A 22,215-nucleotide genomic window follows, 5' to 3' on the forward strand; every position below is an offset into this window, starting at 1 on the left:
TTTCTTGGGTTTGGGGTTATTTGCCCCTTCCCTTTCCCTTCCTTTGCCTCTCACCCCCCCTTCCCTCTTCCCCTGCTCTTTTCCTTTAAGGAGCAGGCAGATGCGCGGATCTCGGCTCTCAGCCGGGGTAAAACCACGACAGTCTTTTTCTAAGTCTGTCTGTGGATTTGATTTACATGTGAAGATTTGTAGTTCAAGAAATGCATGATCTATTCTAAGGAAGCTTTAAGGAAAGACTGTAATTTTGAGAAAGTTTCTAAACATTGTTTTGTGACAAAATCAGTAATGTAGGATTATGTCATATGGTGATGTTGCCATATGAATGACTAAGATGTCTGAATTTTAATCCCAACCTTTCCTTAAGGCTACTTGCATCTTGTTTAAAAAACATATTTAAACAAATGGATAGGTCAGAAAGTTAGTCTTACTTGCAGTGACGGATGTGTAACAAAGCTGGACTCACGGAAAGTGGCAAGTTGTATTAACTAGGTTTAGTTCCATTTAGTCTGGTAGGTTCAGACCAAAGGTTTTAAAGTCACATCTCTCTTACCACAGTACTCTTGACTCTGCCCTTCCCACCACAGGCAGCTGTGAAAAAGAGGAAGAACAGAGACAATATTGACACAGTCTCCATTATGACATGTTAATGGCTATATGATTTATTAGAATCAGTGAAGTTGAAGTCATTAATGCAGTAGAAAATATGTTATTATGATGAAGTTTATTGCAAAGGAGAAACAGGTGAAAACTGGTGATTATACAAACAGTAATGGGTAACAGAATTACTGCAGCTGAGTTAGTAGTGCTGTTTCCTTTGTCTAATGTTTATATTGGTTTTGATGTAGTTGCCATATTATTTGAGGCACCTGTGGAGATTCCTCCTCTTGAACCTGATAAAGCTTATCCGTTACTCTATGAAAATAATTGGATTGCACTTCATGATGGCAGGTGATGTTCCCAGAGAAGAATAACGCATTAAAATTGTAAGTATATTTGCTATAAATAGCATTGACGCTATGACCAGAGGTCTTCCTGTCACTAGCAGCTTCAAGGAAATTAAAATCTTTTGGCTCTGTGGTGTGATTAGGGCTTCAGGAATGAATTTCTGTCAGTCTCTTGCACTTTGCAGCTCACACACCTGTACTAGGATAGTAGGCGAAGGGCTTAGGTGCTGACAAGATCCTAGCCTGAAGTGAGACATATTAAAAGGACATGGGAAACTGCAGAACAGGACATGAGTAATTGCTGAATAGGGCATGAGAAACTCCAGGATGTGACAGATAACAAGAACTAACTTACAGATATCTCCATGAATAATTGCTGGATCTCACAGGCTTTTAAGGGCAAGCTGGGAGACAAATGAACGCACAAGGGAGCACTGGAGGAACAGTCTTTCAAGGCCAGCAGCACCTAGGTAAATGATCAGTAAAACCTTTAAAGAAGAAATTGACCAGCTAGCCACATTAGAAACAGCAAATGTGAGTGTGTCTGTAGCAAAACTGGTACAAATGGAAAAAAAAAGGCATTAGGGGAATTCTCTTTATTGGGGATGATAATAGCATAGAGAAAGCGGTAGTAGGGGAGTGAAAAGGATCATGAGAAAAAGGGAAAAAGGATAATAAAGTATTAAAATTAAAGTATTAAAATTATGTATCCAGGGCTGAATGGGTTTAACTGCAGGATGCATCTCTGCTTGATGAACATTCTTGGAGCAGAACTTTAAATCACACCAGTTCTGACCACACCGAGTCAAATTTCCTTCTGTGGTCAAAGCTGGAAGTGCAGGTTGCTTGTCGTCTTTGATGAGGGAACATCCAATGCAAAGAGAAAATGTTCTGCTATTGTTTCACTGACACTGGTGTCTGTTCTGATCCAGAGGCATTGTGAAATAGAGCGGTTCAGAGGTACCAGACAAAGATAAAACAGAGATAACCAGTCAAAGGTTTTTATGATCAGTGTCATTGTATAGTCACTGAGGACTTGTACTCTTTGCAGTTATGGACTTATATACAGGGATATATTTAACTACTCAGTTTCCATATCATAAAAACTTTTGAAAGAAAAATAATAACATTTTAATAATATGGGAAATAATCAATTGAAATGAGAATCTTATTTTACTGGGTTTTCACAGATGTAGTTACTAAAATAGGAAGGTCTTTGGAGTATATGGAATTAGAGGACTTCATTGAATCACCACATATCTGAGGTCAGTTAAGATCAGAAATACCTTTTGGCCCACAGCTTATTACAGCTTCAGGTGTTGACATCCATTTGATATAGTCTAATTCTGAATTTATAATAAAAAAAATTTGGAACCATATATGAAGAAATACAACGTTAAGGCAAATAAATCAGAAGCAGATAACTTTTGTAAGGGAAAGTCAGCAAATTCAGTTAAAGTTACAGTGCATTATATAAATCACATAATTTCTTCACCGTTTTTCACATCAGGATGTATCTCATCACCTTTCCATGTTAAAGGTCACATAAATCTTGAAATTATTTCAAGTTTAATAAGTTTTAATCTATGTATTCATGTGATCCTTTGCTACGCATATTTTTGTAGTATCTACAATTTAAACTTTGAATAAAACAGTGGGAGTCAGGCACATGAGCCACACATGCTTATTCTTAAGGCATTCATAAACACCTTCTGATCATTGTAAACATTTTATGCTGTTGTAAAAAAATTGTTCAGAATTTCTCTATGCTTGCAATATTTTGTTACAGAAGGTATACATAATTTGACTGGGGCATCAGCAATTGGTTCTCATGCCCCACATCTACACCATGTGCACTTTGTGGGGTTTGTTTGAGAGTCATTTCAGTCTGCTGCTCCGGTCTGAATTTCCCTTCTGTGAATGTTGTTCAAGGTTGTTCCACCTGGTTCATTATTTCAGTGGACACTACAGTGGAGCTCTACAGTGGAGCTTCTGGTTTAAGGTTTCTCTGAATGGAATCTAGTTCACAGACATCAAATGTACTCTGTGAGCTAGACCCAAAAGCTCTAATGGACGATGGAAGGATTCATGTCAAAAACATGCTACTGCTCCCAACTAAAATGATACCAACCCACACATCATCACATAATATGATACAGCATTCTAACATGCTTTTTCCAGGCATCCCTCAAGAAAATGTCAGAAGTATAAGCATCAACTGAAAAATGTATAGTCAATATTTGTGAACACTTTATTACTAAAATTATCTCAGTTTTCTACGTTGTGGTTTTGGGTAGTGTTTGGGGTGTTTTGGGCTTTTTTTCTTTGGTTGGTTTTGGGTTTGGTTTTTTCCTCTTATGATAAATCATAAATATTTCTTCTTAATTTTAATTTTATTTGTATAATGCTGCCCCAACATTGAGGGAATGTATTATTTACAAAGGTTTTATTGTTGTTTTGTTTTGTTGATTTTCATTTAAAAAGGATTAATTTTAATTAGGAATTTATCAGTTACTATGGGTGAAAGAAACATGCAATCCCCTCCACCCACACAAATTCAGTTATACCATTTAAATGCAGCAAGAAACATAGTAATGTGACCACATTTACTATCAAACATGATATCAGCAAGTAGCTAGTGTTTATTCTGTGATGCTGTCATTCTCTTTGTTGCTGTCATTCTTTTTGACTTGTGTTTCTTGATATTTCAATGAGTGCTATAACATTTTTTTTAATATTATATGCTAATTCATTCCTTTATAAGTGCCACATATTATATATTCATCTCATGAGCACACCAAGCTTAAAAGCTATGGGTTGAATCTTGTGGCACTAGTTCAAACCTGAAGCAAACTCATTTATTGAAATTGTATTAAAATTAGATTATAATTAAAAGCTGACAAAAATTCCTTTTCTTCTTCCTGGATTAAAAATATGAAGAACACTTGGTGAGTTTATGACAGAAACTTCCTCCATGCCATTGTAGAATTGACCTTACAAAGAGATTAGAGTCATGCTTCTTCTTGAATCTTATAGTCTTATGATCTTAGATACTTGACTCTATAATTTGAGGATCTTAAAAGAGAATGTGAAAAGTATTTCCTGCTGTAGTGCCTTGATTTGTTCTGTAGCCATGTAATTCAAAGATGTTTATTAGAAATATATATGGGTTAATTTCTGAAAAAATTCCAAGTCCTTAGCTAATGAAAACTTTGTATTTACATCAATGAAAGACATTTATATATTACCAGCATATAATAGTGCTTTGAATTTAAAGTAGTTGCTGTTTATTTTAAAAAGTAACTTCCACACAGTAAGATTTACCTGAAGTTAAGCCTGATACAAACCAAGATTATATTTGATTAATCTGTTTGCTTCTTAGGGTTTAATATTTTAACAGTATTTCCCTAAGCTTTTCTAAGTTTTTATAACAAACAATTAAAAAATAATAAATACATAAATAAATAAAGTCTCATAGTCTTTAGAAAACAGGTGCATATTCAGGAAATTATTGGTAATCAAAAGTCATTTTCAAAAACTGAATAGCTTACGCTTTTGTTCTCCACAGGTATTTATATCTGAGAACCCATTTAAAATTTGATGAGTTATATATTTTAATTCACTTTAATAACAAAAGCTGTTTTTACACAACTACTGCAACAAAGAGTTTTCCATTTTACAATCATCTATTACAGAATTAAAACAAAGTACAGACGGAACTTTTTTTTTCTACTATCCTTAGGAATTTTCTGTCATCAAGTTCTTTCCTTATATCAAATCAACTGTTCAGTAAATCTTATTAGTTCAAGTCTTCATTCTCTGACTCTTCCCTGTGTATTACTTTCTTCTCTTGCTTATTCTCATATCTGCACATTTTTCTTGGGTATGATCATAGGCTGCAAAGTCATTGGTTTTATTTTTTTCTTTGCTGCCAAAAAGATTTTTATCAACACGATTAATTGATATATTAAATTTGGAATATCTTTGAAAATTATTTAATTTAAAAATATTTTAAATGACCAAAAGTTTCACACATTTCTTTTCTGAGTAAATCAAGTTATTCCTCAAATTTTCAATCGTCTCTAGAAAAATAGTAATATTATGTTTTGTTAAATGGCTTAGTATTTTTTTTCTTCAGTTTCCCTTCATTATTCTTTCTTATATTTCAATTTCAAATATGGAAAATAGGAAAAAAAATTAAAAAGAATAGTGGGAAATGAAGGACGGAATAATAAGAAATCAAAATATAATATTATTATACTTATTTCAATTTGAAGTTTCAGTATAAAAAATAAATACTCATGCAAGATAAATTTGTCATTTTCAAATAGCTTCATTATGCACTTCAAGTGGAATCACTTTTTGCATTCCTGGCTTGTGGGGTTGTTTGGGGTTTTTTTGGGGTGGGAGGAGGTTGTATTTTTGTTTTGTTTTGGGTTGTTTTTTTTATAATGGCTAAAAAATCAGGAAAGGGAGGTATCTAATTTTAAAAACATCTGTAGTTAGTGAAGTTATGGTTTACAATCAATTCACAAAGTGTTGTCCTAATTATAAGAAAGACACTGAAGAAAAGCAGTGAATATTGCAGTCAGACTGCAGTTGTGTATGAGAACAATGCTCAAAGAAGGAAAGGAACAAACAGATTTTCAGTCTTCTTAAGATGAGGAGTATGACAAACTACAGTGCAAGCAGACAGGAAAAGCATGCAGAGGAAAATGGCATCAATCTCTCAGCTGGAACTGCTAAAAGATGTCTTTGAGTGATACAGCATGACTGCAGTGCTTCAAGTATCTATTTGTACTGCCTAAAACAAAACAAAAAGCCAGAGAAATGGTTTCTTCCCTACAACTGACCTTCAAACCATGTCTCTTGACCAGACTCCGTTTAAAACAAGATTACTAACTCAGGTGTGTCAGAAATCTGATTTTGCAAGGAAGGCTTCAGCACATGAATCTTCCAGTTATGATGGTAAAATAGAATTGAGGTAACTGCATTTAAGATAAGCATATGTGCTGGAAAATAACACCTTTAAAGACATAACTTGATAGCTCTTTTGAACCTCTTGAAAGGTGCATACATGGCATCACAATTAGTATGTATTAGTTCATAACACTTTCCAAACACTGAGTATGCTGCCTTTTATAAGCTGATTCTCTTGTGGAATATTGCATGGGATTTCTAAATGTCCCCAAAAACCCAAGAGGTTGGAAGTACAAAGGGCTAAATAATCAAACTCTTCCTTTATGTACATGAGCACTTTTCTCAAAATCATCTTCATTAAATGCACTAATGTTTTGGTTTTGTTAATCATTGGGATATCAATAGGAAGTATAGGTGATGTTCGTACTACATAACATGCACTAAAACATGCATCATCCCTGAAAGCACACTTAAGACTGCACAAAAGGATGGAATTCTGATGGACTGTGCATTGCTTCCCACTTGAAAAACTAACCTCAACTGACAGAGTAACACCTATTGCTAATTTGGGTAGCTCTACTGCAAATTCAAAATGAAAATTGAAAATCTTGCTATAGTATTGAATGAACAGTTATTCCCTGTTCTCTTCTGTAGTCCATAATTAGAATATGTCATAGACATGAAATATAAGAACTAACAGGGTGGATCATGAAGAAATAAAAGATACATACATCACATTTCTATATACAAAGGGAGTCATGTTCCATAGACGGCTTAAAGGTTAACTAATGTAAGGCTAAAAGTTATATAATGTCCAGCAAAACATTTAGAAGTAACATGGACATTTATATGAAGAAGCTTGAGACCACAGGCTTCTGCCTTTTTCATTTCTATTTTTATTGTCTCCAGAGAGAATCAAAAACTCACCTTTTCCAGAAATAAGAATTAAAATAAGTAGAATTATGTTACTGTAATACTTAAAGCAAAGGCACTTTTTCTTCTAACACAAAAGGCTTTTAAAATTATCTCCAATGGCAAAAAATGTAGTGTGAGAAGTCCAGACCTCCACATTTTCACTTCAGTATCAAACCACACAGGGATACTCTTTGGATGATAAGCGTAATAATGTGTTTTAATTAATCTGAAATATATTTTGATTTTGATTGTGTTGGATTTATTTTTTTTTTTTAACCTGCCACTGACAACTTTATGAACTCTTGAAAAATATGGCAGACACCCAACCTTGCCAGCAATGTGCTGTTACCTATAAACAATAAACACTGTGTTACTTTTTCAATAATTGTATAGGTAAATTCACACTTTGTGTAGAACAGCCTACTAAATTAGATACATTTAACTAGGAGCCAGAAAATGATTGCAGATGGCGATCCTTACCAGATTATTTAAAAAAAAAAAAAAGGTTAAGGGCCAAAATTTTATATTAAAGGCAATCAGAGGGGTTCCAAAAATTATTCTTAATAAAAATTATAAATAATATAGAATATAATATAGAAATGTATAAATTATATAAAATTAAATTTTATGTAATGCATGATTCCTTTTTAATCTTGGGAGTTTTGTTTGTTTGTGATTTTTTTTCTCCAGAATTTTACAATGTATTCAGTTAGTTCCAGACTGTTAGTTTCTTGGTTGGGATGATGAAAAATACTGAAGACATCTTCAGAGGCAAGTAGTTTTAAAAAGAAATTTACTAAAACACATAGAATTTTACAGAGAGAAAACTCAGAATTTCCATGTCAGAGAGATCATATGGAAAAATACGTCTCTCACATTTTGTTAATGTATTTTTTCTGGGTGGAACTCTAGTTTTGCTTCCTATTCCAGCAACTTGTATTCTCTGCATAGTCTTTTCTACTTCCCCGGGAAAGCATTTTTCTCTTTACCCTTTCTTAACCTTGGCTATAAATCTGCTCCCTGCTTCACAGAGGTTCCTTTGTCATCTCAGAAATCTCCCATTTTTTCTCTATATCATAAAAATCTTTTAGTCATAGGAAAGTTGAGCAAATAAACTTATAGAATTAAAATTATATGTATGATAAAATGTAGTACTACATGAACTAAAGGGGAAGGGTTGGTTTGTCAATCTGACTTTCTTTTAGGCAACACTCTCAAATGCAAGACAGAATTTTCACAATTGCCAGACTACTGGTGAGTAGTGAGCAGTATCAACGGGCACATTTTTAAACAGTCAGAAGTCTCAGCCAGTCCCACAAATATGTTTTTGGAAAGTGGCTTTTCAACCAGTATTCTATTTCAAAAGTAAAAGGAGCGAGGAAGTTCTTGATCTTTTTAATGCAAAGAAAGAAGATAACTGTGGTTCCAACACGTGATTTAGCATGCTTTTTGACAGCTCATTGCCTCCATACTCTGAGTCATCTCCCTTGTGTCTCCCTACCATCAGCATGAGAAGTACTTGCTATGTTGAAAATGCCACATACAATTAGTGATACAAAGCATTTATTTAAAAGAAAAAATGATGAAATAAGGTGAAATTCAGTTACACTGTGTAACAAACTCCTTTTGAAATAGAATCAGACAGGTTCGTCACACACCTACATTTCTCCCTTTTAGTGAACTTTGCAAAAGCTTTGCAGAAAACTGCTTTTTTTATAGATAAATTTGTAAAACTAAGTTCAGTTACAGATTTCGTTAGCAAAAATAGTTGATAGCTTTCCCTTGTGGTACAATTTCTTTATTTCTTTTTTTCTCATTTTTTTTTCCCAGAACTCAATTTATTACCTCATCTGTGGAGCTATGGCCAGGGTCTTCTTCTATCATTTTCTTGTATTATTCATATATAAGCCTTAGCTGAATTTTAATGTTTATACACTATATGAAGAACATATGTCTCAGTCTTACAAAAATGAAGTGCAAACACAATATGAATCAAGAATTAGTGATGAAGGAGAAAGAACATGCTGATGCAGAAAATTAATTATAATGGAATTAACTCTTCTACTGTAAAATCTGCCTAGATACTTGATAGCAATATTTATACAAATATTTCTACTGAAATCACTGGAGTAAATTTTAGTATAAGATACAAAATTTGTCTAAATTTTTAGTCAGAATCGTGTTGCCTGACTTAGGACAGTTAACCAGGCTGTCTCTTTCCCAACACTAACTAATGTTAAGACATTTAAAATTATGTATTTTTTCCTGAGGCTTAAAGTTATATAAAATTTAATGCTAACTTTTGATGATGTTCAGAAGTATCAAGTTTGGGAGGATAAAGGAAAAGTAGTAACACACATGTCCCTCCTAAACTGAAAATAGACAGATACCCTACTGCGTTTTCAGAAGAGCCCACAGTGTCAGAGTGAGGCAAGTAAAATTCAGGTAAAATTAGCTCATTACTAAATCCTGTTTCACTTTAGCTCATTGTTTTAACAACTAAGATATCCTGAATTTTTCATAGAAGTACAAGATTTTTCTATGGTCCTGTAGAAAAACAATATTAAAAAGTTGAAGATTTTTTCATGCAAAAAGGATTGGATTTTTCTTTCTCCTGGACCACTCCTAAATCAGAATCTGACAGTAGAGGGAAACTGTGATTTTTTTTCAGGAACGTAACAGATGATTACTTAGTAAGCCCGCTGTGAAAATATGAAGTTGGGAATGAAATGAAGAAATTGAGTTTTGATGAACCTCTGTTTTAAGCTTCTCTCTTTACATTAGAGACTAGCACCATTCATAGTTCATTTCTTTTATAAAAACATCTTTTTTTTTTTTTCATTGACTTTGTAATTTGTCCTTAGGCTGAAATGCAGCCACAATTAATTAGCTTGAATGAAAACATAACCCCAGCTTGTAAAAAATATAAAATCTTCAAAAGTTTCTATACAAACTTATAAAGTTATCTGTGGTTTATTATAAATAAACTAGACTTTTTAAATAATATCCAACCCAAGCACTTTTTTTTCTGATTTTGTAATAGAAAAACATTTATGCTTCTCACAGATATGATGATGACACCTCTGCATTAAGACATGATCAAAGTTCTCTATTTTGGAAATGTAATGTAAGTGGACTAGAACTGATGCTTTTAGAGCCAAATGTCTTACAATATTATTGAATTAGATGTTTCTTCCATAGTTGAAAGACTACACTAGCAAAGAAGTATTGTGGCTTTGACTTGTGGCTGAACATATTTATCTTGACATAAATTACAATGGAATCCTGAGGGTTATTGGTAAAGATCACAGTTTATAATGGTTTGCTGTAGTTTGTCCTTTTTCTATTTACTCCAAGAATACATGGATGAAGAACATGGGTACAATAGAGAGAAGTTTTCTAACATTCTCTTACGTTTTAATACATACAACATATTTCTTTTTTCTTCTTAAAATTTGCACATTTTTGTAAGATTTATTAATGGAAATTAAATTTTATTTATTGAACATCAATTCAGAATAAAAGGAAATTTAAAGGAAAAGAGCAATTAGTGAGACATATGAAAAGATGTTGTGTAATGGATGAAAATCTTTCCCTAGGATGCCACTTAAGGAGAGAACTAAGAATGGTTTGGAGAATCTGCCTTAATGAAAAACTTTTAGTTTTTTACTAAAACCAAAGATACAAAGAAACAAAACCAAAACAGTGGAAATGGAAAAACAGTGCTTTAAGTGATGTACAATTAGGTGCATCACAGAGGCTGTCTCAAGGACTAACAGTAATGAATCAAATTCTTCAGTGAAAATACAGATTTATGGTAGGCATGATATCCCAATTATATTCCCGGAACAGAGAAATATGCTTCAAGAAATATTGCCTGCCCCTAGCTATATCTATTATTCTCAGGCTGTGTGAGATGGTGCATAAGATCATATTGACATTTCTTGTTTACTGGTTTCCAGTACCTAAGGATGTTGTGAGCAATGACTAATAGATGATATTGAAGTTTGTGTTCTTTGTACACAATTTAATTTTTAACATATACAATTGCAATTTTTTTTTTTTTTTTTTTTGTAAATGCAGATGAACTTTAAATACTTTTCCAAAACCTGGAATCTGAGTCCGTGAGCTGAGATATTTTGCTTCTGCCACAAACTTCATGGCTGGGTTTTAGTGTCTCTTGCTTTTATTTCTTCATACACATGGACATCATCTTTCCTCTGCTTCAAGACAATTCCTGCTTGCTTCAAGACAATTCCTGCTAACATTTATTTCCTCTAGAAATAGATAAGATAATATATCAGAAAAATAAATAAATAAATTACCACAGAAATTATTTACCACAGTAAAGTGATATTTGACTAAAAGCATTCTCAGGAGCAATAGTTCAGACGATATCAATGTTGGTATGACTAGCATGTGGGCAAGGCAGTGTTAATACTGAATCAGTCTTGATAGTAAATACAAATGATTCGGTTTATCCTATTGGGTACTCTCCTATCTGGATTCTGAAAATAACGGCCAGCATGCACTATTAATACCTTCAAAGCTATAATCTTGAAAAAAGAAAAAGTTAATGAACAATGTGCTCTGTCCAGTGCTATTATATAAACTTCTTACAAAACAAAAATCTCTTCCTTATAAACTTTCAGGCTACTATATGTTCCACCTGATGTTCAGCTTATCTGTAATTAATATTGCTGTAAGTGTTAATACAGACAGTACCAAGAAAATATCATTATTTCAAATTCACATACAGTTTTTTAAAACAGTTATTAAACAGAGAAAATATCATAAGTTCATATCTATTGCTTTCTATTTTCTTCCCTTTACTTAGTAAAAAAAAATTGATTTTGTTATAATAAAACTTTAAAATGAGATATGGTTGTGGTAATTCATCTTTTTCAAAACATGTGTAAGATGCCAAATTATATGATTAAAAACTATGACATTTTGAAGCAGCACTTTATTCCTTAAGAATAGTGTTCTTACAAAGTAGAAAAACTATTTTTTTATTTCATTACCAGTTTTAATTCACTTATATTATGAAACTTTAGGTTGATCCTATACAGACAGTTGGAATAGTTGTTTATTAATTTCCAGTATTGATTTCTCATAACCATATCATGTTTCAAACACTCTTAAGAAATCTAGTTTCCCTGATTTTTGATTTTGAAGGAAAAAATTAAAAAGCTCTGTCCTGATTTAATGCTGAAAATGTTATATATCTTGTTCTTTAATATGCCATTTAATACGTTTTGCATTCACAAATTACAGTCAGAAAGGAAAATCTTAAAACTGTATGTTGTTTTTCTTCTTTATTTTAAGTCAAATAAAAATATTACTATTGCTTCATTTCAGCCTCACAATTTTTTTCCCAACTGCTAATACAATCATATCTCTACATATTCAACGGTCATATTCATTTAATCTCTGGAGTAATGATCTGTGTGTAGGAAAATCCCTGTAACTTTCTGGAATGTTTCAAAGACTGTGTAATCCATGAGTTACGGGATAGTTGGACATGTGAGTTATGGGGGTTTGGACTCAATGATCTCTTGAGGTCCCTTCCAACACCTACAAATCTGTGATTCCGTGGTTATGTGACAGGATTTTTAACAGCACTTGGTTGGTTGTTTTACTTTTGATTCACAAGGGATGCATAGGAAAGCAATATGACTAGTTTATATAGATGGTACACGGTAGCATGGGTAGTTGTGTTTATTTATTTCACGTGTATATGTACTGCACTTTAATATCTGCTATCTCAGATCTGAAAATACCTTTATTCCATGTCCTAGTGACTACTATGGCAGAACATTCTCTAGCAGAAAAGGTGACTATGGGGCAATTCAACCTTTGTTCTTGGGGGCTATACCAAAAATTAAACTAAATACTGGCACAGGCTTGTATATAAAGTCTGGTCTTATTCCTTTGTGTATTTTTTTTATTATTTTGGTTTATTTTTTAGTAGAGGATTTGGAATTTACTCCCCTAATTTCTGCCCCCACTATTAATGAGACACGGGAAGTTAAAGGCACTATGTGCCAATTAAAACTATTGATTAAGTTTGCCAGAGTCTGTGAATGTCTTAATATGATGAAAATTTTTAATAGTATTCCTGCTGCCTGGTGTGTAATAACAGGAGTCACGAGTAATCCTTTCTGTTTTTCGGAAATGATACTCTGTGGCAGACAGTGCAAATGGCTTAGTGTATTTTGTCAAGGTCAGTGGAAAAAGTAACTGCCATAGTGTTAGTGTGGATTTCTTTCTGAGATGCCTTTTGGCACTGGTGGTTGCTGGCAGGGATTCATGCCTGCCTGTGCTTCATTTCAGCTGCTAATACTGATTTGACAGTTCTTGACCTGTGGGTAATACATGGTCTATCATCATCTTACTTTTCTTAGTCAATTTCTACTCTTTTTTTTTTTTTTTGGTCAGTCTAGCATTCCAAGCATTCCATCACATATCTAGTTTCAATCGAAACAGTATATTGCTGTAACTATGGCAGATATCTTTTAATGCATTTTACATCTATTCTGTTTGAAATTCTTCTACAGTGTTAACAAGATAAAACTGACTTTTTAAATTACAATTTTGTTGAAAAATGATGATAAGATATTTTTAAAACTTCACAGGTTGATGTTAGTTTCAAACTCATTGCACATAAAAAAATAAAACAAAAAATGTGGGAATAGTTTGGGGTTTTTTTCAGATCAAAAAAAGGGCTTGGTTTAAAACTTATATTTGAGAAAATTATAAGGAAACCAATCCACTGCAAATACTCTTTCTCAACTTGAGTGTGTAGATACTCACACAGCTTTTACAGAAATTAGTATTTCAAGACCATATGCATACCATGCTAGCAGTACTAAAGTTACACTAGGCAGCATGAGACTGTGAGTTTAGGGGACCTGGTAGGTTCATCTCACCAGTTTGGTATGTTTGCCTTTTATATATATATATATATATGACATAAACCATGGATATTTACCTTTAATTCATGTATATACAATACTCCAGATGGGGTCTCACAAGCACAGAACGGGGGTAGGAGAGGAGGGGGGTGGAAATTACCTCCCTCAACCTGCTGGTCACACTGGTTTTGATACAGCCTAGGATATGGTTGGCTTTCTGGAATGCAAGAACACATTGATGGCTCATGTGAAATCCATGAGTGCCTCCAAGTCCTTTTCTGCAGAGCTGCTCTGAATCCCTTCATCCCCCAGTGTCTTTTGATACTAGGGATAGTGATGACTCCTGTGCAGGACCTTGCACTTGGCCTTGTTGATCCTCACAAGATTCACACAGTCCCATTTCTCAAACCTGTCAAGGTCCCTCTGGACAGCATTTCTTCCCTCCAGCATATCAGCTGCACCAGTCAGCTTAGTGTTGTCTGAAAACATACATTCATTCCCACTATGTTGCTGATAAAGTTATGGACCTTTAAGAGACACCACTTGTTACTGATGTGACATCATAGAAGGACACTACAGTAGTCAGACAAGTATAAAAGTCAGTCTTACTCCTAAAGTAAGGGTTATTTGAATTCCATACAGTGACTGAATGATCACAAGAGGTATAATACAGGGATGAGCATTTGAAAACAATCATGATATAGACACTACCTGAATAAAGGTTTGGTGGTAAGGAAATGGGAGAAAAAAGTTTTTAAAAAAGACTTGGTTTCCTCTTGTCTCTTCTTGTACCCCACATTTATTTTTCTTTTCTTGCATAAAATCTTGGTATGTCGAATGAATGTCCATCTGTACTTGAAAAAAGAATAAAGTTTCTTCCTATAATTTCTTTATTTATTTTTGCAAGAAATGTACTACAGTAAATTATCTACTGTCTCAGGTATTTTACTACCTGAAAAACAACAAATAAGATAACAGACTCTTCTCTGTGCCCTCTAATTCCCAGGATGTGTGGCCAATAGCAGCAGTTCAGAAGACAGAGAAGGCCTTTTCATACAAGTCCAGAAGAATCTGTTCTTTCATTAAGCTGAGCAAAGAAATAGTTCGAGAAAACATAACCAAGCTGAGGTATTACAGTTGTTTTGTGGAGTTTTTTTAAAGAATCTTGTATTATATGCAAAAAGAAAAACATCTCAAATCAAATTCTATAACATAGATTTTTCACATAGTAACTCACTGTATTTTTTATTTTGGTTTTATTAGTTTTATAAAAATATAGAAAAATATATTACTTTTCCAGAAATACAGATGGAAAAACATTGTTTCCAAAAGAAAACTGTTACATTTCTATTTTCCTTATGCATAAAGTTATTTGATTTTGAAATATGTAAAGACACACCTACACTAGTTCCAGACAATACCAATGGGCAGGAAGAAAACCTTGTTTAGTTTCTTCTCCTCTGATAAAACATTACATGAACTATGAAGGAATTGATTAATAAAAATTCAATTATCATAACCGATATATTTTTATCCTAGTCATTAATGCTGCGATGTATACGTATTTTAAAAAAAAGTAAAATAAACATTGAGAAACTTTCTTCCCACATATCTTTTATACTCATATACTTATTTAACAGTTCTGTGAACCAGTCATTGGTCAATTAGTGGACACTAATGACTTAAATGTTATTTTGCTTACAAGAAGATATCTCCAATAACGATTAATGGAACTTTAACCAAGTACAAGCTAAGACTCAAATATGCAGTGAAGAAACTGACTTGAAAATTCATGGAAAAAAGCAAACAATAATTTTCTGTTGTTAAAATGATAAAAAAAAACCATGTTTTATACTAGAAGCCAACAATGTGAATGAATAACTTAGTGTGGAAAATTTGTAAAAAAACCTTCCCATTTTCTCCACAATAAACACAACAGCCATTCAAGATCCTGTAAAAAGCTTCATCTGTAGGAATATAAGTAATAATGATATAATTCTTTTCATATGTTTCTATGTGACCCATAGAAGTACGGTTTTAATTTTTTCCCTACTTTCACTATAACAGTGACGCAGTCCAGGATTTTTTTTTTTCCCTCATCTAGGCAATAGAGGGAGGGAGATGCTTTCCTAGGATTTCAGAGGAATCTAAACAAAAAACTCATGGTGATCCTTAAGAACAATTTGGAAGTATCTGTTTCTCTCCACTGTTTGGGATATCTAGGAAATTACTTAAGACAAAATTTACTCACTGTGGGTTGAAAAAGCTTCTCAAAATTAAGTGAAAACTCAGATGGAATGTCTTCCCACCAACCCTGCCCAAACCTTAGACTTGGTAACTAAAGCAATAGTAGCTTGCCTTGGCTTAGCAGAAAGAACCAACAACCTTATTCTTCTCAATATGAAACGAAGTACTAACAGGGACCAGAGATGTGTTTTATATTGATACTGATTTATTGTAATACGTGAATTAAAAAAGAACAAACTACGGTTGTGAAATCATTTGGGCCTACAGAAGTAATTTAACCTTTTTTAATTTGAAATTGGATAAACTAATATATTAATTTAAATTTCTTTCTTAGATCTTGAGAATTATAAAAGTTTGTATTTTTGCTGTTGCTGAGAATTTTCCTCCCCCCCCCTTATGTTTGGATTTTATTTCTGCATGTACTCTATTCAAATAGCTTTTCTCCTTGAATTACGTAACATATTGGGAGCTGGTACCTTTTATTCCTGTGATAACTCTGCAAAGCATAATTTTGTTTCTGTGTTTGTATGTGTATTCATTATAACAAGCACTTGGGAGGGCTACATGTGGTTAACGTTGCAGAACTCTGTCAGTACAACTGCATGCTTTCACACAGTAAGAACCCTCTAAAACGGTCTATCTGAATACAATATTCCTTGCATGTTAATTACATATCTGCTTGAAGAAGTATTTAAAGAATTTAAAAGCTCTTTTGGCAGGTCTGAGTGTGAAACAGGAAAGCAATAGTGTTTATAAGTTCAGAACAGCCATACTATGATGAATTGTATGTTTATGTGCATTTTCTGTAAAAATACTGTAGGAAATTTTGTTAAAATAAGGGAGAAGACATCACTTGCTTAATTCTCCTGGTCTAACTGGGAACTACAATCTTATCTCTTTCCCAGGAGTTTCTTTCCAACTACCATTTGCTGTGGGCAGGTGTCTCACTGTGAAAAAAAATAAAATCATCTATTTAAAAAGCTTTTCTTTATAAATGTTCTGTGATATCTTTTGATCTGAATGTTCCTTTTTTTTTTCCCTAAGTAAATTAATTTCTAGTAAAATACATTTTCACTGACAATACTCTAATAGTTTATGTGTTTTCTCGAGTGGGGTATTGCAGTGAAAGTTTTACTAAGTGCCCTGTTGAGTTTCCACAGTGCATATTCTTCACTGTGGTAGATACTGTAAATAATATCTAACCTTTATGTATTTAACTTGTACTTCTGGTTGATTATTTTAATAAAGACTCGAGATGGTACTCTTTTGTTAAGATGATGTTACAGATCTTAAGAACTCTGAAAATATATTCTGGACATTCTAGCCCTTTACATTCAGCATCGGTGTATCTCCTTATTTAGTGGTTTGGGGTTTTTTGTTTGGTTAAGTTTGATTTGTTTTTTTTTTTTAAGTTATATGATAGGTTAGATTTGACTGAGAGCCAAATACCCATCCTGCTGCTCACTCACTCCCATCTCTTAGTGGGACTGGGGAGAAAAATAGTATGAGAAACCTCATGGGTCAAGGTAAAGAGAGGGAGATGGCTTATCAATTTATATTTCAGGTAGAACAACTTTTACATGGGGAAAATTAATTTAATGTATTGCCAATTAAAATAGATTCCAGTAGTGACAAACAAAGGCAAACACTGAAATAAAATATTTTCCACTTCCATAGGTTCAACTTCACTCTGGAGCCTTTTACCCCTCCCTGATCAGCACAGGGGGTTGAATTGGACTACATTCTTTACATAGTGATTTCTCTTTACTGCTTCTTCTTTCTCACACTTTTTATTTGCTCCAGCATAGGCTCTATATGGGCTACAGTTGTTTGAAAAAATATCCATCTGTTCTGGCCTGGGACCTCTGCAGTCTGCAGTGAGTACATCTGCTCCACCACCATGGAAACCCTGTTCCTTGGTGTTCCCTCTGTTGCTTCTGCAGCTTCCGTCTTTCGCTGACATTTTTCACCCTTCCTTAAATATATTTTCACAGAATTGCCACACATTTGCATGACTGACTCATCCATGTTGTGAAATAGACTGTTTGTGGAGCCTGCTGGAACCAGCACAGGTCAGCACTTGACCTCTTACCACAGAGGCCACACTTTCAGCACCCTACCATATACCAAGACCTTTCCACCTACACCTAATATAATGTGTCATATCTGCCTTTGCTTTTCACTCTTCTGTCAAAAGTGTGTCCTGAAACTTATTTGAATGTTTGCATAATTTATATTGGTCTTCATTTAATTGTAATCCACTTTATAATGTGAAAACACCACATAAACAAAAAGGTATTTTTTACTGTGTTCCTGTTTTCAATGTTCTTCATAATTATTTCTTTTTCAAAATTACTTTCCTATGATTTCATTTTCTAAGGCCTCAATAATATATCTGTTTCAGCTGCATAATGATGATGGTCAGTAAGAATGAAGACAGTTGCTTTCCTATAGTCCTAGTTTCTTTTGTTAGCTGGAGCCAAACTCTGTTTGGAACCATGAACGTTGGACTACATACTTCAAATAATGAAAGTATTCAAGTGTACCGAGATAAACTGGAGTAAAGGCACTGACCAAAGTAGTGATGTTTTTCTTGTGTAGACACAGCTTGAAATTCATCATCATGTGCTTTTTGACAAACAGTTTAAATGAGTAGAAAGCTTGCAATATTTTTAGGAACATGAGTGAAAAGCAATTACATTTTTAGAAATTTAAAATATTTTTAAATTCAGCATTTCATGACTTCTTAATTTCAAGACTTCTTAATCTGATATGTTATTGGTGTACTTTGTAAAACAGTAGGTAAAGCAGTGGTAATATGCTTGTAATTGTTCTGTTTGGTTTTTTCCTCTGTTTAAAGTATTTTATAAAATATATTGTTCTGAAAAATAGCTATCACTTTACCTTTTTACCTTATCATCATCTTTTTGGAATCAAAATGGCACCCTAGTGTGGGAAATCACTGGAGTGAATGATAAGTATCAGTTTCTAATGCAGGTAAAAACTCATTATATGATTGCAATCTTTTTGTTCTAGGAAATAGTGAGGGACAGTAATTTACATGACGACAATAAGGATGATATTGATGAGGAAAATGCAGTGTTAGTTGAATTACAATATACTGTGATTGTATTATCAATTTAGAATGATAAAAATTTAGAGAACAGTAATTATATCGCACTTACAGAAAAATATTTTGTTACAAATTAACATACTAATAATCACGAAATAATTTCAGTCAGTTAATATCTGAGAATAAACAAGAAAATAGTTTTGGTCTTATGCTTTGTTTAGTCTTTGATTGGTTTGTTTTGTTCATTTCTCTGTGACTTTGTTCAAAACATTCCAAATTCTTGTACAAGTACTGAAGCTAGCAACACAAAATGCCTGCCTTCCTATCTAGATAAAAATCAATAAACTTAATCTGTAACTTGATTTTTCTCTTATATGATATTACAAAAGGCCAAACAGTCCGTTCTGATCCTGTGAACCATGTAAAATCACACAGAACTTTTTTTTTTTTTTGGTGTATTGAAACTTGCAATAATGCGAAAAATCCTGAACATTGTTAGTTGACATGAAGTGGATTAGTCACTCCCCAGACTAAAATACCCACATTCCTGGTTCATCTAACAACCACTCCAAGAAGCTATATAGATAAAAATAAGTTCCTTTCTTTAGCTGAGACTTCTAAATGTGTCCTGCAAAGTTTCACACTCTCTGACATCCCCTTCTATCTCAGCTGTATACAGATACAGCATGAAACTTTACTGTCATGCTACAAAGGTCTCTTCAACAAATATTATGAATAGTGTACCCAGACAATACAGAGGGAATTATGTGCAAAAACCTTCTTATTGAGTAGCAACTCACTCCAAGTGTGAACATGATTGGCATGTACTAGAAAGAATAAATATAAAAACACTTAATGCAAGGTACCTACTCCATACTAGTTGGGCTAAAGAACATGATTCACCTCATCTAAGGGATCATGATAGCAGTATAAATGTTGTCTTTGTTTGTAACATGAAATAGTAGTTCAATTCCTTCATGCAGGGATTCTATTTTCCATGCTGTGACAGGTATTTATGACTCATATTTATTATACATTGATTTGTTGTTCACAATCGTGTTTCAGAAAGAAATGGGTCAGGTTCTTAGAGTGTTACATATGTCAGAGAGATTGAAGAACCAGGAACCATCACAACTACTTGCAACTGTAGGTAGCTGTACAAATCTTTCAGCTCATCTTCACCAAATCATCTTCACTAATAAAACTAATAGTTCAATTATTTTTGTGGATTCCTTACTATGAACTTAAATGATCATGGCACATGATATTTTGCAAGTGTTATTTACTTACACAGCTTCTTTGGAATACATTTGAAACTGAAATTTTTTGTGTTTTTTATTCTAGATAGGCATGGTCACAGTTTTTCAACTGTGTTTTTTAGCAGTTAAATAAAATACCAATACAGTTTATATGTTTATGGTTTCCCTAAATCCTGAAATTAAAATTCTAGCTTTCATAATTATTAATTGTATAAACTATTTAATGCAACATAAATAAATAAGTATAGTAGAAAATTATCTTGAACTGAAACAAGTTGAGGAGTCCAGACACGTTTTTATTAGTCTGATTTAGTGTGCTGGTTTTGGTTCGGATAGAAAAAAATTCATCACAGTAGCTAGTATGAGGCTATGTTTTGGATTTGTGCTTAATAGTGTTGATAATACAGCGTGTTTCTCTCATTGCCTTTTCAGCTTCTTACACCACCCTACTTGTGAGTAGTCTGAAGTGCACGAGAAGCTGGGAGAGGACACAGACAGGACAGCTGAACTCAACTGACCAAATGAATATTCCATACCATATGATGTCATGGTCAATATAAAAAGCTGGGGGAAGACAAAGAGGAACAATATTTGGAATTGTGATTTTTTTTATTCCCAAGTAACTGTTCATGTGATGGATCCCTGCTTTACTGGATATGGCTGAACACCTGCATGATGATGGGAAGTGGTGAATGAATTTCTTGTTTTGCTTTGCTTGCTTGAGTGGCTTTTGCTTTACCTGTTAAACTATCTTTATCTCAATCTACAAGTTTTCTCACTTTTACTTTTCTAATCCTCTCTCCCATCCCACCCAAGCGAGCAGAGAGGGAGTGAGCCAGCAGCTCTGTGGTGCTTTGTTGCCATCTGGAATTTGTTGCCAGCTGGGATTAAAATATGACATTTAGCTATTATGATTTACAAGTTTTCAGTTGCTTTTCATTTGCTGATGTTTGGAGTGTCAGAACCACATTTTTGCAATTTGACCAATATTTTTATGTTTTATGGTATTTCATTAAAGATTTAATACTCTCTTTCTAGCAAATAAAATAATTCTGACACAATCTGCTGAAATATAACCCCTTGTAACTCTTCCATATTATGTTAAGTCTCTCATATTCTGTTAACTCTTCCATATTCTGTTAAGTCTAACAGTTATGGCATAAGAGATTAGGCACAATTTCTTGAAAGACATTTTAGAAGTTGCTAAAGAAAGGGTATTTGTTTGCTTGTTTCTTTTGTAATGGGCCTGATGCCCATATATTTTAAAAATACACCTTCTCTAAATCATGATTGTTGACAAAGATGTATTGTATATATTATGTCTTATCTACTCTTTGACAAACAATCCTATAAATAATTTAGTAAAAATATTTGTCATTATCTAATTTAATCCAAGTAGTATACATAAGAAATAAAGTGGTTACATATAAGTAAATATGCTAGTACTACTGGCAGTAAAACATGTTTAGTGATGTCTAGAGTCAAGAACTTCGAAAGTACTCTGTGATGGTCTAATACATACTGAAGCCCACTCCTTTGATGTCAACTATGTAAGCTCATTTGGATATATAAACTCATGTCTAAGAAAGAAGTTGAAACCATGTAGGTCTGATCTCAGTGGTTTGACTATGAATTATCATGAGTCTATTAAATTGTACAGGTTTCAGAACCATGATCTAAATCCCAGATGGGAATATAAATGGTAAAGTTTTACATTTACAGTTTTACAGCTACATTTAGTCATGCTCCTTCCTGATGGTTAGAAATCTACTGATGATTACTATAAAGCCTCAAAAGATGTTACATATCTTATACTCCTGTTGGTGGAACTCTAGGACTTCAAGACCTCATCTTTGCTCTAGCATGACCTCTCTACATCAATTTTAAGTATGTTACTAAATTTAATGGACATCTAGAAATGTAGAAGAAAATTAGCAGGA

Source organism: Gallinula chloropus (assembly GCF_964237585.1).
Source record: "Gallinula chloropus genome assembly, chromosome: 1".
NCBI classification, from domain to species: domain Eukaryota; kingdom Metazoa; phylum Chordata; class Aves; order Gruiformes; family Rallidae; genus Gallinula; species Gallinula chloropus.